We start from the raw sequence: 17,752 nt of genomic DNA on the forward strand, positions 1-17,752 counted from the left end.
TTTTACTGGCAATTAGATGATAACCAAATCTGTCTCTCATCTAGGCTCCCATTTGAATAGTGCATCAGGGGGCCAGATGATGTCAACAGACTTCCCAGCAGACTGGTTATCTCAGCACTCTACCCCTGGCAGGAGAACCTGTGCTCTGATGTATTTTTAGTGCTTTTCTACTTTGTTAATCCAGTCATCTGAAGAAGAGCCAACAGCCCGACTGTGCTGTGACCTCACTCCTCAGATTTATTCCTTAACAACTAGCAAGTTATTTAGTCACCTGGGAAGAATCTAGAAGGGGGCTAGGGTTCCCCCATTTTCAAACTCTCAGAGGTCACAGGGGCTTGTTATGCCAGCCAAGGTGAAAGCATGGGCTTCACTGTTGGTAGCAATCTTATATTCAAGGGAGACAGATAAAGAAAAGGGTGCGATCAAATCAGGTATGTACAATTTATCATTTTACCATCAGGGTGGAGGACGGGTAAAAAGCCAGAACTTATTCTGCTTTTTCTGAAGTATTGGGCTTTAACAAGATCAGGCCCACATCCTGCTAATGGTAAGCCTCCTGTTGTTGTTTGTTAGAAGTTCATGGTGGATAGAAGGTGAAATAACAAAAGAGGAATCAACCATTTTCATATCTTCGCATTTGGATTTAACGTCAGATATTTAATTTTATGTCAACTGCATCCAGCTTGCAAGGACAGATTTATCCCACACCAACTGTCCGCACATTTAAAGGCTGTAGCACACAGATAAAATTAGAATCAAGAGAGGATCATATTCCTCAGCAAGAATTCTGCTCTATGTCCCGCTGCTGCCCTGAGCCACAACTGTCAAACCAAATACCAGCATTATTGTTGTTTTTTTCTAGGACTTCCTAAATACATATAGTTTAGAAACTGATCATATCACCAAAAGATGCATGGGCCTTCGGCACATACACACAGATTTAAAGCTATGAATATAAACTTATTTCCAAAGTTATTCTCATCAAGGTAGGGGGAAGAGTAAGGTTTTAACAGAATTGGGAGAGAGTAAAGTCAACTATACAATAAATGCTACCACTTTGGGAAGGTGTTTTCCACTTCAGGAATTTTCTCAAATTTCCTGAAAGCAAAATAGATTGGGTATGGATAAAATGCAACTGTTTATTAGTTTCAGACAGTAAAGATCAAATGTCATCATCTTGCTGTTTTTTAGAAGGTGTGACAGTTTATTGCCCATTGAAAGGAAGAAAAAAAAGGGAATTTAATCTCAAATTTTGATTTAAGTACCTAGTTTAATGTACTCTATAAAATCATAGCTGTGGAGATGCATTGTTAATGTTCTATGTTGGCGATGGTCCAAGACAGGGAAGCATAAGTGACAGTAAATACAGCAGAGATGAGCAGCCTCCTCCACGAGGAAAAAGCATGCACCCTAACCAAAAGTAAGAAAACGTATAGTCACGTAGATGCTGAGAATGTAGCAATTGAGGAAAGGGCAGTTGGCCGTAACTATTGAAATGGAAAATGTGTTTATTTTCCTGTTATATCCATTATTATAGATAACACTTAATAATAAATCATACAAAGGTGTATCAAAGCTTTCCTGCTTAGGTTTGTTTCTAAAATCCCACCAATGTTTCAATGGGTAACAGACTAAGTCAACTATTATAAGTCATGTGAACATTCTATGCAGTTGAGATTTGCTGAGACCTTCATGTACTGTTTTCAAATGATTGCATATGAACTGTCATGTAAATTGAAAAATCCAAAGTATAGATATGTAGAGATATATACATATATCCCACTTATAGAAAAATTAATTTTATATACACAACTACTTGTGCAGATATATTTTCTAGAAATATATGCAGGAACTTGGGGGTTAGAATGAATCAAATTTCCTTTCTTTTTATACCTTTAGATTCTGAATTTCTAGAGGTTTTGCACTAAGGTTCTGACAACTCTTATTTTTTAAAGGGTGTTTCAACACTAATAAATTGATTCCAGTTCTCTGGAAAATTTGTCATTGTATGTGTAATACCCAAGTCCATAAAAACGTCTTTATTCATTTCAAAGTGCTTTTAGCATTGACTGAATTTTGTTAGAGTTCAATTTTCTGAAATGTCTCCAGTAATTTATTTTCAAGGTTATGATACAGATAGAATACAGTGTGGGGATGACTTTTCTGTCTCTTGCAAAATTGCCTTCAGATGCTAAAGGTTTGTTCATCTTTGCAACTAAGTGAATAATATGCTTTGAGACTATTTGCAACTATGTACTCAATCTTTTTTTCTGCTGTGTACCCGCTTGTTTAAATTTATCATGCCTTTAAGAAAGTCATGTGGCCAACCTTACTATGCTATGGACTTCCCATGTAATCAGCTTTTAGAAGTTGGATTGAATTTAAAGCTTTAATCTTAAACTATGACCCCTTTTTCTCTCATGATCCTTTTATGCCCTGAGCCAGAGAGGACAGAGGGAGGGAGAGGAAGGAGGGAAGGTCTAATATTATTCTTTGAAAGCAGCAGGTTGAAAACAGCCTTGGAACGAAGAAATACCCATAATAAATGGTAGAAGCAACACGTGGATAAAGGTTGCTAACATCTGTTTATTGCTTTAAGTGCTATTCTGGGTCAGTATAGAGTCAAAAAAGTAACTGCCTCCCTTGTAAAACTCTGATAAAAGTTTTTATAATGTTGATTTATTTTTTTATTTTGCGTACACTGGTGTTTTGCTTGTACATATGTCCGTGTCAGGGTGTCAGATCTTAAAGTTACAGACAGTTGTTAGCTGTCATGCAGGTGCTCGGAATTTCACCTGGGTCCCCTGGAAGAGCAGTCAGTGCTCTTAACCGGCAGTCATCTCTTAAGCCCCCGGTCAAAGATTCTTGAAGACAAGAACTTCTGCATTCCTTGTCTAAACAGCTTCTAATCCTGTTCGATCATGAGGGTGGCTTTCTGTCCACATAAACAAGCGAGAAGTGGGCAGATCAGATCAGTTTGCTGATGGTTTAGATGACTCCACGAGTCAGACTCCTTCTTCAACATGGCATAGTCATGATGCAGTAGTTACTAATACAGTATGTAATGTGTATACTAATTAATAATACAGTATCTTTATACACTATATTAATAATTAGCAATGTAATATAAGTCACTATTTAAATATATTCAATTTTCACACTTATTTACTGATTTTGTGTGTGTGTGTGTGTGTGTGTGTGTGCATGGAGAGTTCAGAGGACAACTTGTGGTCTCTATGGATTCAGCTCAGGTGTCAGACTTGGCAGCAAGGGTCCTCACTCACTGAGCAATCTTACTACCCACTCACTTTCTTGGGCTAGCATTGAACTCACTCTGTAGCCTAGGCAGACACTTACTTGGTACCTAATCTGAAACTCTTAATCCATCTGCCCTATGCATGATGAGATAAATATCACCTAAGTACAGGTGCTTTCATACACTCTACCCCATACAGAAAGCTGCAATGATTCTTTAACTAGTGATGCCATTTAAATCCTTACCTTGGCATTCAAGACTCTTTGAGAGTTATCCTAGCCAACCCTTCCTGTTAAACCATTTACCACCATGTGGTTTCTTGAGCTCTGGAGATTCAATACATATTGTCAGATACACATACAGACACACACACACACACACACACACACACACACACACACACACCAGTATCTCAAACTTGTGGCTCAAGCTGTCCCTGAGCTTACAAGGTCTGGATTAATAAAACTGGGTTAATAAACCACACCACACCTAGCTTCCTACCTCACATTTTTTTCCAAATTTAAGACTTTGTTCATGCTATTTTTCAAAGTGTGGTCTATAGACCAGCAGAACAGCTTCTACCCCAGTTTTGAAAAATGGTGAAGACCTCAGTACCCACCCCAGATGTATTTTGAGTCTGCATTTTAACAAGACGTTCATGCTCACATGGATGTTCAATTTTGAGGCTTAGTGTAACAGTATAAAGCAGTGATTTTGACTTCACTATTTACTTCCCCATCAAATTTGCAGGTGCCTTCCCAGACACTCCTGTTCCACATAGATCTTTGCGTAAGTCTTCTGCCCTAATTTCCTGGCATTCTGAGATGCTCTTGAACCCACAAGTGACCTACAAGCATGTCATTCTACTATTTCACTACCCTATCCTGTACCTCAGTCTCTCAGCCTCTCAGTCATTCAGCACTGCCGAGGTAGCACTGAGCTAAACTGGACTGTGCTAATAGGAGAGAGTTAGGGAAGGCTACAATGCCTCGTATCCTCTCAGCCAGTTCCTCCTCTCTCCACACTAGGCCTCAGGGCTTTCCTGAGAGCATGGTCAGCTATCCTCACATTCTGTAGCGTGACGGCTGGATCCAGGCATAATTGATTCTCTGGCTTGCATAAACCTCTTGATTTCCTTATACACTCTCAGTGCTGCCTCTCCAGGCCTTGTCTGTGGTTCTTCGAGACTCTGACCCACAGCTATTTCATATCCAAACCTAGAGTCAAAAATCTCCTCATGTGTCTCCACCATATTTGACAAAGAGCTTTTTACACACTGCCGCTTCAGTTCATCTCAACCCACCACATCAATTCCATATCTATGCAATAATCAGATAACCCAGTCAGAGGAAAGTTTCTCATCTTCCCTTATATATGTAAAGGCTATTGGTAGGCATATCCATGTGGAACCCTATGAGGTAGCTTCTACATTCAAAGGTAATTAAAAACTTTGGGCTTCTTTCAATGCGAAGGCCTATTTTCCTACCTGCTAAGAAGATCTTCCCAAAAACTAAGAAGATTTGCTACAGGGACAAAGAGGGTCTCCCAGGGAGCAAATGGTAAGAGCTCGCTGCTCTAAAAGTAGATGGTGATGACTTTATTGATGTCTTTGCCATACACAGTGTGGCTTTAGGAAATTATTTTAACCTCTCTAAGCTTGTTTGCTTATTTGTTAAATAAGAATAATAGTTATACCTCTGTGGTGAAGGACATTGTGTATACAAGGTAGTTAGAGCAATGTCTTGATGATTCACATCCTTCTACAGCTATTAAACATCAAACTTGAAAAGGAGCATTGAGCATGGTCCTTTTCTTTAATTTGCAAAGCCTGTTTAATGCCATGGCTTCACCTCTCTAGTAATCTGCAGTTACACCGCTCTGGCACTCACAACAGTAACGTGACACCTTAACGAGACTACATGGTCTTAGCTGTACCTGTGCACAGAGTATTCATCGTGTGTGTGTGTGTGTGTGTGTGTGTGTGTGTGTGTGTGGTGTGGTGTGTATGTATATGTGTGGGGTGTGTGTATGTATCTGTGTGTGAGGTGTGTGTGGTGTGCGTATGTGGTGTGTGTGTGTGGTGTGTGTGTGTGTGTGTGTGTGGTGTGGTGTGTATGTATATGTGTGGGGTGTGTGTATGTATCTGTGTGTGAGGTGTGTGTGGTGTGCGTATGTGGTGTGTGTGTGGTGTGTGTGTGTGTGTGTGTGTGTGTGTGTGTAGTGTATGAATGGGTATGTTGTATGTGTGTGTGTCCTGTCTGTCTGTCTGTCTATCCTTAGGGCAAACAGAAATGGAACAGCCTGTTAAAAACTGAACACGACTTTATAATATGAAAACTTACATACTGAAATCAATAGCATTTCTTTTAGAAAGTCATTCTCTGTAGAAGGGCATGTGAGCATAGGTGAGTTTTCCAACTTCTCTTGTCTTCAGAATTCTAGTCCATAGAATGAAACTGATAATAATACTTTATTACTGATATAGACTTTTTTTGCATTTTAACAAATACCTGATTTAATTACATGCCATTTATGAATCCTTACGTTTGCTGTAAGAGGAAAGATTCTGTGTGCAGAGAAAATGTGAAGAAGATATGATTCTCTCAGTCAGCAATGTATCCGGGCAAACGTCTTTTGTCAATGGCAAATACATACAACCTTTGTTTACCCTGCTTTTTTTTTTATTTCTAAAAAGCCATATATTAGGAGCTACTTGGATTTTTCTCAAGGATTTAAAGTTTCCCCAGATATTTTTACTTCTAAGTCTTTCTTAAGACAATGGGGATGTTCTATTGGGATCTCACCAAGGCCAGCTGGCCTAGGTCTGAAAAAGCATGGGATAAATCCGGACTAGCTGAACATAGCGGAAAATGAGGAATACTGAGAATTCAAGAACAATTGCAGTGGGTTTTTGATCCTACTGCACGTACTGGCTTTGTGGGAGCCTAGGCAGTTTGAATGCTCACCTTACGAGACCTGGATAGAGGTGGGCAGTCCTTGGGCTTCCCACAGGTCAGGGAACCCTGATTGCTCTTCGAGCAGATGAGGGAGGGGGACTTGATCGGGGGAGGGGGAGGGAAATGGGAAGCGGTTGTGGGGACGAGGCAGAAATCCTTAATAAATAAATAAATTTAAAAAAAAAGATAGGTAGGCTGATATAGACTTTTTACAAAGATTGAGAAACTAAAAATATTATTTTCTGAGTTACAAAACGTCATTCTCTTTTAGTTATAGATAAAATCAAAGGACATAGAAATTTTAAATATCAAAGTGTCTTCTATAAGATGTAAAGACATTAAAAGGGATCTTACTTCCCCATTTTAGAGAGAGATTTTTTTTTAAAATCCTTTTACTATGGTTTAATTTTTTCATATGTTATGTTTTGAGTATAATCTTTCCCCTCTGTAGATGACGGTTGCTTGCTCGTTCCCAGCTGCCAGAACCAAAATAATCACACAGAAACTGTATTAATTACAACACTGCTTGTCCTCTTAGCTCAGGCTTCTTATTAACTAACTCTTACATCTTGAATTAAACCATTCTTATTATTTTCTATTTTACCAGTAAAGTTTCAGGGTGTGTCTGTCTCCTTGGTAGCTACATGGCGTCTCCCTGACTCTACCTACTCTCTCTCTACATCTCTGTTCAGATATCTTGACTGGCTTTACTCTGTTAAGCCATTAGCCGAAAGCAGCTTCTGTATTAACTAACGGCAATAAAACATATTCACAGCATACAGAGGGGAAGCCCACATCACTCCTCCCCAGGTACTCCTAGCTCTTCCTCACCTCTCTACCCCACCAAGTTCATGCTCTTTCTCTTTCCCTTCCTCCCTCAGTGCAGAAAAAAGAAAAAACAGCAAAAGACAAAAAAATACTAAAACAGGTATTTTTAAAAAGCACACTAAGTAACACAAAATTCCTTTTGTGTTGGCCCATTGCTCTTAGACATGCACTTTGTCCTGAAATGTCATTGGTATACCCAATGTTACTACACTGAAGAAAACTGATCTTCCCTTTCCTAGCAGGTATCACTCATGAATAGCTTTTTGGTTAGGGGTGGGACTTTGTGTCTATTTTCGCTTCTCCACATGGGCATCTTTCCTGGCTTGAACTTATGCAGGTCTTGTGTACTATAATGGTTTCTGAGAGTTCATATGTACATCTGTCCTGTTGTATCTGAAAGAGGCTTTTTTTTTTAGGTTCACCCACCATCTCTCGCTCTTAGAATCTCTCTGCCTCCTCTTCTGCATAGATCTATAAGCTTTGATGAGAGGGGTTTGATGAAGACATCATTTAAGACTGAGTGCTCCAAAATTTCTTGCTCTCTGCACATTGTCCAGATGTGGTTCTCTGTGCTAATCACCATCTACTGCAGGAGGAAGCATCTCTGCTGAGAGCTGAGTGATGGTCATTTCATTGCTATGTTCTTTAGTAGAATAATAAGAGTGAGTGCCCATGACCTATCCCATCACAGGTTCTTGGCCACTTTAGTGGGGTCAGGTGTAGGTTCCATCTCATGAGCTGGCCAAAAACCAATTTTTTTTTGGTTTTTCGAGACAGGGTTTCTCTGTGGCTTTGGAGCCTGTCCTGGAACTAGCTCTGTAGACCAGGCTGGTCTCGAACTCACAGAGATCCGCCTGCCTCTGCCTCCCAAGTGCTGGGATTAAAGGCGTGTGCCACCACCAAAAACCAATTTTTAAAGAAAAAAATGGTTGTTATCCCCATAATAATTGTGCCACTATTGCTCTTGTATGTCTTGTAGGTAGCAGAGTTTGTAGCTCATTTGAATGATGAATCTTCTTCTACATAGTGGTGTAGGCAGGTCTTCTTTCTATGTGTTGCTATCGTTGGTTAAATAAAGAGACTGCCTTGGACTTTTGATCGGGCAGAAAATTAGGTGGGTGGACTAGACAGAACAGGATTTCGGGAGGAAGAAGGCAGTGTGGCAGATGCCATGGCTCTCCTCTCTAAGACAGACGCTGGTTACACTCATGCTGGTAAGCCACAGTCAAGTGGCAATACAGATTATTAGAAATGGGTTAAACTAATATGTGAGAGTTAGCCAATAATGGGCCAGGCAGTGTTTAAATGAATACAGTTTCTGTGTAATTATTTCGGGTGTAAACTAGCCGGACGGGTTGGAACAAGAGACCCTCACTCCTCATTGCTACAGTATAGCATATGAAGTACATTCTAGAACAGTGAATGCTAGCTAGTAAGGATAAAGCTCCTAGCTGATCATGAACTTGGTGTTTCCATGCTTGGTGGCATAAATAAGTGGAGACTTCAGCAATATGCCTTTACCCTCAGGTTGGTTGTAGAGAGTAATTAATTTCCTGTGATGTTTGCAAGGAGGTTATCTAGGGGACCTCTTTGGCTAACAACTCAACAAAATGTGGCCCATTCCCATTACCTAGTCCTGGACACTGACACTCACATACCAGTGTTTGCAGGTATTGTCAAGATGAATACTGTGTCCTCAGGGACAGCTAAGACTACACAAGTCTTATTAGGGTATCATGTTACCATCATGAGTACTGGAGCTAAGTATGAGGTTGTAGTTGAGGGCGTAAGATGTGTAGTTGGGGTTTTCTCTCTCATTATATAGTTACTCATTTAATTTCTTTTCATATATGTATATTTTTGGAAGCTTCTATAGTTAGTAGGTTCCATATGATTTTCTAGAGGGTCTAGTATTATTTACCCCTCCCCATAGTTAGAGGCAGCTTTTCCGCTTCTGGATACTACCACAGAGTGATGTCATCTGAATTATATAGCCATTCCCCTTTAAACAGAAGTGGAGAGACAAGCCACAATCATGAAGGAACTCACATTTTTATTTGAAGATAAAATTCAATCAGCATATTAGAACAAGCAAATAAGTTTTAAGGTGACCATGAGCAAGTGTTGGTTTAGAGTCATATATTTAAAGAATTAGAATCCTGTGGGGAGTAGGGAATTCCATGAAGAAAGCAGACCAAGGTACAGGTAAGCATACAAGACACAAAGTTAGATGGTTTTGGAGGCTAAGAGAATGGCTCAATGAGCCTGATTTCAAACTGTGCATACCCACTTAAAAGATGAACAAGAGAGCAGATATCCATAACCCCAGTATCAGGAGACAGTGACAGATGAATCTGAGATGCTTGCTAGCCACCCAATCTAGCCAAAAACATAATCTCTGGGTTCAGTGAGAAAGCATGACTCAAAAAACATAAAGGGATAGAGATAGAAGGAGACAGGCAATATCCTGCCCAGGTACAACATAAACAGGTACCCACAGGTACAAGTGCTCACATCCCTACATATCTGTATCAATACACACAGAATGGGGGGGAGTAAAATAAATAAATGAAAGTAATAAAAAAAATATTTAATTTTTACAAAAATAATGTCTTTATTATTTCAAGGACAGTATGCTTTTGCCTCTTAGCAGCCTTGCTCCTGACACTTCTCAGGGGCTCGGTCATTTCAGGCACTGGACACTGAAACTCTGAAAGTACTGCTCAATGCTTTCCTGAAGCCTGGGCCTCTGCCATCACCACCACCACAGCCACACCCCCTTTATTCTCAAAAACAGTATTCCATTAGGTGAAGTGGCTCATGTCCATGATCTGATCTTTGAGGAAGCTGAGAGAAGAGGGTAGCTACAAGTTTGAAGCCAACTTGACCTATACAATAAAACTTTGAAGCAAAAGGAGGAGGTGAGAGGATGAGGTGGTTTGAATGAAAACTGTCTCCAGTCTTTGAACATCTGGTTCCCAGGTGGAGGGATTGTTCACAAAAATGTTGCAACCTTCTTGGAGGAAGTACATGTCTGGAAGTGGGTTTTGAGAGTTCATACCCTTGCCCTACTTCCAGTTTGCTGTCTCTGCTTTATCTTTGCAGTTGATACTGTGATCATTCAACTTTCAACTATAGCCACCTGCAGCCAGGCGTCCCCCACCACTGTGAGGGAGTCTCCCTCTGGAACCATAAACAAACATAAATACTTCCTTCCATAAGTTTCTTTGGATCTTGTTTGATCACAGCAACATAGAAAGATAGTCAAAACAGAGAAGGGCAGCAGCAGCGGTGATGTACATCCTCAGTCCTAGTCTTAGCTGTATTTGAAAGTTCCCTAGCAAAACAAAGTGAGAAACTGTTTACCATTCTATTCCAAAAAAGTTGTCTTTGAATTGAATTCAAAATCCACTGTACCGGTGGAAATAAACTTTTGAATAATCTACCAAACAGTGTTTCAGTCTTGAATGTAGATTTGCTATGTTAAATTGTTCTAAATTATTTCTCTTTCTGAAAAGAGAATGATGGAGGAAAGAGGCAGAGGTGGACATAAAGGCCACGAGGTAAAGAAGCAAGAGATCTGAAGAATAAAAATTAAATCTATTGTTCCTAGAAAATCATCTTACTAACCAGGAAAAAGAGAAGGATGTACCTTGAGGATTCTTGTGTATCAAAATATCAGTCTTTTTTTTTAAGCATTGTCATTAAAATATTCAGCTTGAGCTAAGAGTGTGGTTCAATGGTAGAGCACTTCATCCTTAAAGTACTGGATTCAACCCAAAGTAACACATACACATGCACACACACACACACGCACACACATGCACACACACATGCACATACACATGCACACACACACAGGTGGGGGAAGAGAGAAAAGAAAAAAGAGAAAAAAGAAAATAAGCACATAAATAAATTAAAAAACAAAAGCATATATGACATCATTTTTCAAAACATATTTATCAAAGTATTATTTCTTTATGGACACTTCAAATTAATTATCTGAAAAAGTCATAGAGAACAAATTAGAATAGCATGCTAAATTTCTCCATCAAATTAAATGAACAAGACTTAAAAATAATATACAAACCTTAGTTTATTGTATAAATTGAAAGTGTTCCTAGTCATCTGACATTTTAAAACATAAAATATTATACCTTACTAACTCTACTTCTCTTTCTCTTATTTTTCCCTGGTGGAGCTTTTATCAGCTTCTTCCACTACTTACTTCCAAGTAGATATCATGTTGTATTTTTTCAAAACCCTGCACCTGTACATTATCTATGAAGCTAGTGTCAGCAGGCATCCTAGCCACTCAGAAAATACGTAAGGGCATCAGCATTGTTCATTTGTATTATGTCCATGTATCTTTTCATCGTTCCAGGGTAAGACTGCCAAGATGTTGGCTCTTCATTTGGTGGAGTCTAATTTTGTTCTCTTTATAAAGAGCTAGGATTACACTAAGCAAAGGTTACCATTTACGTGAGACATGAAGCCTGCTGTCATAACTCATCGCTGAGGTAAAATTCCTGGCTATTTATTCTCTCAAGGACATCCCTAGTGCTATCTAGAATCAGAGCCACATTTCAAGGCTGGGTACATGTATTGCCCACTTAACCTCTCAATCCACATTTTTGTTTTGATATTGTAGAGAATTCTTTTCTTTCCTTTCAAAACCCTCCTTTTCTATTCCCAAAGGAAAATCCATGGGAATCCAATAAAATAGCCAACAGAGAGAGACTAATGCTCTAATAAGGGGAGCATTCCTTTAGAAATGACTCATTTGCATGCTCAATTTTGTTCTGTCACTCACTCAAGTGAGCACTGAAAGAGCCATTACTGTAAACAAGTAACATTTTAAATGCTTACGTAAGCTCCTTATCTTCCAGACTTCTGCATTATGGGTGGTACTCAAGGCTGATTCTTTCTGCTTTGGCCACCAAACATCTTTTTTTCTTAATTCTCTGTCAAGTTTCAACAGATGTAATAATTCTAAGGATGAGAGAAAATATCCCCAGACCCTAAAAACGGTCTCTATGTTATTTATTGATCTTGTTTGGTATTGGCAGCCCTGAGAATTGAACTCAGAGCCTCCGTCATACTGGATAAATATTTTACTGCTGAAATTTGGCTTCAGACCACCTTCCGCTGCTCTTTGTTTTCACCCAGGGTCTCTCTAAGCTACACGGGATGATCTCGAAATCACTGTTTAGCCCAGGCTGGTCTTGAACTTGTGGTCCTCAGCCTTCCAAGAAATTGGTATTACAGATTTGCACCACCAGACCTGACTCTATAAAGAAAATAAAATGTTTTAAAAGAAAAAATGTGGGGCCTAGAAGAAACCTTAGGAAGCATTTCATTCCTACTTGTTATGGGACATGAGGAAATTGAGCCCCCAAAGTCCTACTACATGGCAGACCTAATACAATAATTTAGATAGCCTTCGAGTTGAGTGAGTGGTCTCTACCTGTGGTGGCCTGAATAAGATGTCCCCAGTAGTCCCAGACAAATTCTTGGTCCCCAGTTGGTGGCAACACTTTTGGAGGTTTAGGAAGAGTAGTCATGTTAGAATGAAGTATGTCACTAGAAGTGGACTTTGATATTTTAAAGGGAGGCGCCATTCTGAATTTGCTTTCTTTGCATTCTCCTTGTGGTTCAAGATGTGAGACCTTAGCTATTCCTGGTACCAAGACTTGGTTGCTACAATTTCCTGCCATTACGGACTCTTGCCCCTGCAGAATGGTAAACTGAAATAAACTCATTCTTCTATAAGCTGTCATGGTCAAGGTGCTTTACCATAGCAATAGAAAAATAAATGATATACTTCCTATACTACTTGTCTCCCCCTACCTGTGCTGGGTGACTTTGTGTACATCAACACAATCCAAGCTCCTTTGGAAAGATGGAACCTCAACTGAGAAATGCCTTCACCTGCTTGGTCTGCCGGCAAGCCTGTTGTGCACTTCCCTGATTGATGGTTGATGTGGGACAAGCTCACCGTGGGTGAGCTGCCCCTCAACTTGTGGTCCTGAGTGCTATAAACAAACAAACAAAAGAAAAAACAGGCTGAGCCATCCATGAGGACCAAGCCAGTAAGCAGCATTCCTCTGTGGCCTCTGCTTCAGTTCCTGCTTCCAAGTTTCTGCCTTAAGTTCTTTCCATAACTACCCTCAGTTTTAAGCTAATATAAAGTTGCTTTTGGTCATGGTGTTTTATCACAGCAATAGAAACCCTAACTTGGACAGTATCTTATCCATTTCCACATGCTCTTCAGATACAGTTTAACTGAGCAGCAGACATAAGTAAGTCTCAGATATTGATGGTATCAGCTATCACCATCTCTTGTCAATGATTTGGTGACTGGGCACAGTACAGGAAGTACTGTCTGGTCTTCACACCATGGATTAGATGATCGCATCTGCCACTTGGTGCCTTGTGCTTTAATTCTGATTGTTCTTTCTCAGAACAGTTAGCATCCGGAATGTTAGGGAACCCCAGTTTGACCACCCTTTATGAAGATTATATTTGTTTTCTATTCTTTTCCTTTTTCTCATGGAAAATGATCACAGACAAAACCTGAATCCCACTCAGCACTAACACTTGTTTTGCTGGAATTTTCCAACTTCTGCTTTGAGGTACACCAGGAAGCGTGGAGGAAATTTTAGCCTCTTACACTAGCTGACCTTCTATTTATTTAGAAGGTGTGTTTCTTCCAAGAAGTTCCAGAATTTTCCTACACACCCTTCCCCTTAATCCTCCTCTTCCCACGAGGGGAAGCACAGCTTTTCTATCTTCCTGCCATCACCAGTTTCTCTAATGTTTACAGGGTTTCTCTCCAGAGTTCACCCCTTAGAGACGAGACTCTGGCAGCTCCAAAGGTTCTCAGCTGATTAATGAACCAGGCAAAGTCGTGTCCTCGGTGGTATTTATTATTAGTCCCCGTGTGCCTGCCACAACCCTAGGAACAAGGGGTACAGCACAGAATAATGCAAACGAGCACTGATGGAGGAAGGTCATTGGCTAATAAAGAAACTGCCTTGGCCCATTTTATTGGTTAGAGGATAGGTGGGAGGAGTAAACAGAACAGAACGCTGGGAGGAAGAGGAAGTGAAGTCAGTCTCGACCGCTCTCCTCTTTGGAGCAGACGCCTGAGAGAGACGCCATGCCCTGCTCCCGGGATGAAGCTCCGACCCAGGATGGACATAGGCTAGAATCTCCCCGGTAAGCGCACCTTGGGGTGCTACATACAGATGATTAGAAATGGGCTAAAGTAATATGTGAGAATTAGCCTAGAAGAGAATGGGCCAAGCAGTGTTTAAAAGAATACAGTGTCCGTGTAATTATTTCGGGGCATAAGCTAGCCGGGCAGGCGGCTGGGGTGCCAGGGACGCAGCCCCACCACCCCTACAGAGCACTCTGATCTCCTGCTCCTTACGACACCATAAACGGGTCATTCTATGAGCCAGTGAATTCAGAAACACCAATAGTCTTTATCCTGGTGAAAGAGGGAAGGTACCCGCATATCAAATTTGAATGGTTTATGCATACCATTTGATGCAGACCTGCAGGAATGGCACTTAAAGACAGATCTGAATTCTAACCTCAACTCTTCCAATGTGCACCTTAAAGGCTTTTAAAGAAAAACAAACAAACAAAACAAAACAAAAAAAAATCCACAAATTACATAAAGGCATTGGATGGTGAGATTGGGAGACTCTTACATACATTTAGTACTAATGATGAAACACTAACATAAAAGGTTTTCGAGTGGGAACTAATTTTTTTCATTCAGGCATTGTAGTATTAAGTAATTTTTCAGGCTTAGATTTTTCTAGAATAGTTAAATTTTCAAAATCTCTGTTTTATAAACCAATGGCTTCTTAGAAATGACAATTTATTATTATTCGGGCTAATTTACATCTTTCTGTGTAACTATTCTACCTGAATAACATAAGATCTGCATGAGACCATGGGACCCAAGTGTTGCTTTGGGGACATAAATCACCACAGATACAACTGTGGTTTTATTGTAGTTGTTTTGGTTTAGTTATTTTTAAGGATCAGGTTCCAGTTTGGGGAGAGCCTAACTCTAATCTCTGTGAAACTGCTGGCTTTAAAATGAGTTCTAAACTATCAAGCATCCAACACAGAGGGAAATGTGGTCACTGTTAAAATCCCCAGTGTCTGTGCAAACGTTTGATCTTTGATCATAGAAGCCCAATGATTCCTTGCCTTGATGACTGAGATACATTTCTCTGGAATCATCATTGAGATAATATGAACACTGTTGTCATCTATGCTCTAAAGGTCGTGATCTCCCTAAAATTTATATGTTGGAACCTCATACTCAGCATAATGATATAAAGAGGTATGGCCTTTGAGGAGTGATTAAGTCATGAGACTTCCTCATGAATGGGATTACTGGCAGTACTGGCTAGTCTTGCGTCAACCTGACACAAGATAGAATTATCGGTGGGGCAGGGGTGGGGGTGGAGGAGGTCAACTGAAAAATTCCCTCCATGAGATCAGGCTGTAGGTAAGCCTGGAGGACATTTTCTTAATTAGTGATTGATAGGGAAGGACCCAACCCATTGTGGGTGAAGTCATCTATGGGATGGTGGTCCTGGGCTCTATAAGAAAGCAGGCTGAGGAAGCCATGAGCAGCAAGCCAGTAAGCAGTATCCATCCACGGCCTCTGCATCAGCTCCTGCCTCTGGGTTCCTGCCCTGTTTTACTTCCTGTCCTGACTTCCTTCAGTGATGAACAGTGATGTGGAGGTGTAAGCCAAATAAACCCTTCCCTCCCTGAGTTGCTTTGGTCATGGTGTTTCATCAGAGCATCACTGTCTGAGACAGTGTCCTTACAGAAGAGACTCAAGAGAGTGTCCTCATCCATCTGCCAACAGCATCACTAAGATGGTGTCCTTATAGAAGAGACTCAAGAGAGTGCCCTCATCCATCTGCCAACAGCATCACTAAGATGGTGTCCTTATAGAAGAGACGCAAGAGAGTGCCCTCATCCATCTGCCAACAGCATCACTGTCTAAGACAGTGTCCATATAGAAGAGACTCAAGAGAGGGTCCTCAGCCATCTGCCAAGTGAAGACGCAGCATCCAAAAGGCATCATTTATCTACCCAGGAACCTTTACCATGCTCCAAGTCTCACGATATCTTGATCTTTAACCTCTCAGCTGCCAGAATTGTGAGCAATTAAATCTATCATTTATGAAGTACAAAGCCTACAGTACGTTATCATAGTAAGCCCAACTGGTTAAAACAGCACCCTTCCTCAAAGCAGGCAGAGCAACGCGCTTCAGTAAGTTTCCTATTATAATTATAATAAAGGCTGGAGACCAAAACATACATTCACAGACACTAATCTATGCCATCTGTCTAAATCTGTTGCTATGAAATAATACACGAGCATGGGTAATTTATAAAGAAAGGAGGTTTACTTAGGCCCAGAGTTTGGAAAGCGAGAAGTTCAAGACTGGAGTGGCTACTTATGGCAAAGACCTCATGCTGCTACACAGCTTGGAATATGTTAGAGGGGAAATTAAGGATGTGCAAGAGAGACAAAAATCCAAAGGCAGTCTTCCTTTGTGGAAGTTTGCAGTAATTAATCTAATCCTGTAGAAATTGATCGAGCCCTGTGAGAAAGGCATTCATCCCTCTTAGAGACCCACCTTTTATCCCCACCACACTAGTGAACAAATTCCAACTTGGGCTTTGTGTTCTATTCAAATTTTTCTAAAGCGTTGTTTTGGAGAAATGAATCTCAACATCTTCTAGGTACGAGTGCTATGACTGTGTAAATGCAAGCATCTGGATTTTAAATACTGAAAGTGTTTCACTCTAAGTGAAGAAACCAGCTGTTCTAGACTAACAAGCTGTATGTAACTAACTGGTTGGTCGCACAATAAATACACTTGAATTAAATTTCGTTAAATCTCCATCATGCTGACACAAAAATATTTTGGTTTTCTTTCTTGTGGGTTCCCAGGGAAGTAGAGCAAGTTTTAGACTTGGGATGTGCTCCAGTAATGTCACGGTATACACAGGATCACATGTGGGTGTCTATTTATCACAACAAGATACAGGAGAAACTCCACCTAAGAAACAAACTAACAGAGGAAAAAAATCCCAAGAGTTCTTAGAGGAACTTTTGAAGCAATTGTTTAGCTTGTAAATTATTTCCTCTGGACAATTTAAGCAACTAGAGAAAAAGGGAAATTTAAGTGAAGCCACTAGAAGACACAATATATCAATAATTGTTTTAAAAGGAAGAGGACGGCAAAAGAATTGCTGCCCAAATCTAGAGTAAAAGTTTAAAGATGAGAAAGCATTCTGCATTCAGATGGACACAGCGAGGGTTTTTCAAGCCACCTTCAACCTGCCTCCAAATAAAACCAAGCACAGTTTGATTCTGTTTCCTGCACAAGATAAAGAAGAAAATTACTAAAGTCTCTCTGTCAACTCCCCGGCTAGTGAAAAGACCGTCATCAGCTGACCAAGTTGTTCTACATTTGTTCAACCACTGAGCATTGACTCCAATGGAAAGGTTTCATTGTTAAGTCCTCTGGGAGGGTCACAGTAATGGAGACTTAGGCCCCAATAAGAAAAAATAAATACCACTGGAAAATGTGCATGAGACAAGCCTCCCACTGCATCACATTGGAAAGAAATTCCATTGGTCTCTGAAATAAATAAC

At 40.3% G+C, this 17,752-nt stretch overlaps 1 protein-coding gene across 3 annotated transcripts in view; it reads left to right on the forward strand.

The window, feature by feature from the left end:
* The first annotated feature begins 202 nt into the window (after positions 1-202).
* The window catches only part of LOC121442248 (myotilin), a 42,811-nt gene continuing 25,261 nt past the window's right edge, over positions 203-17,752 (forward strand). For all 3 annotated transcript variants that reach the window (XM_041643720.1, XM_041643721.1, XM_041643722.1), the window contains exon 1: positions 203-431. The gene's annotated coding sequence lies outside the window, so the exon portion shown is untranslated. The remainder of the gene's footprint in view (positions 432-17,752) is intronic.

Source organism: Microtus oregoni, unplaced genomic scaffold, assembly GCF_018167655.1.
Source record: "Microtus oregoni isolate MIOR12 unplaced genomic scaffold, Mior012 000088F_ref0000325, whole genome shotgun sequence".
Taxonomy (NCBI): domain Eukaryota; kingdom Metazoa; phylum Chordata; class Mammalia; order Rodentia; family Cricetidae; genus Microtus; species Microtus oregoni.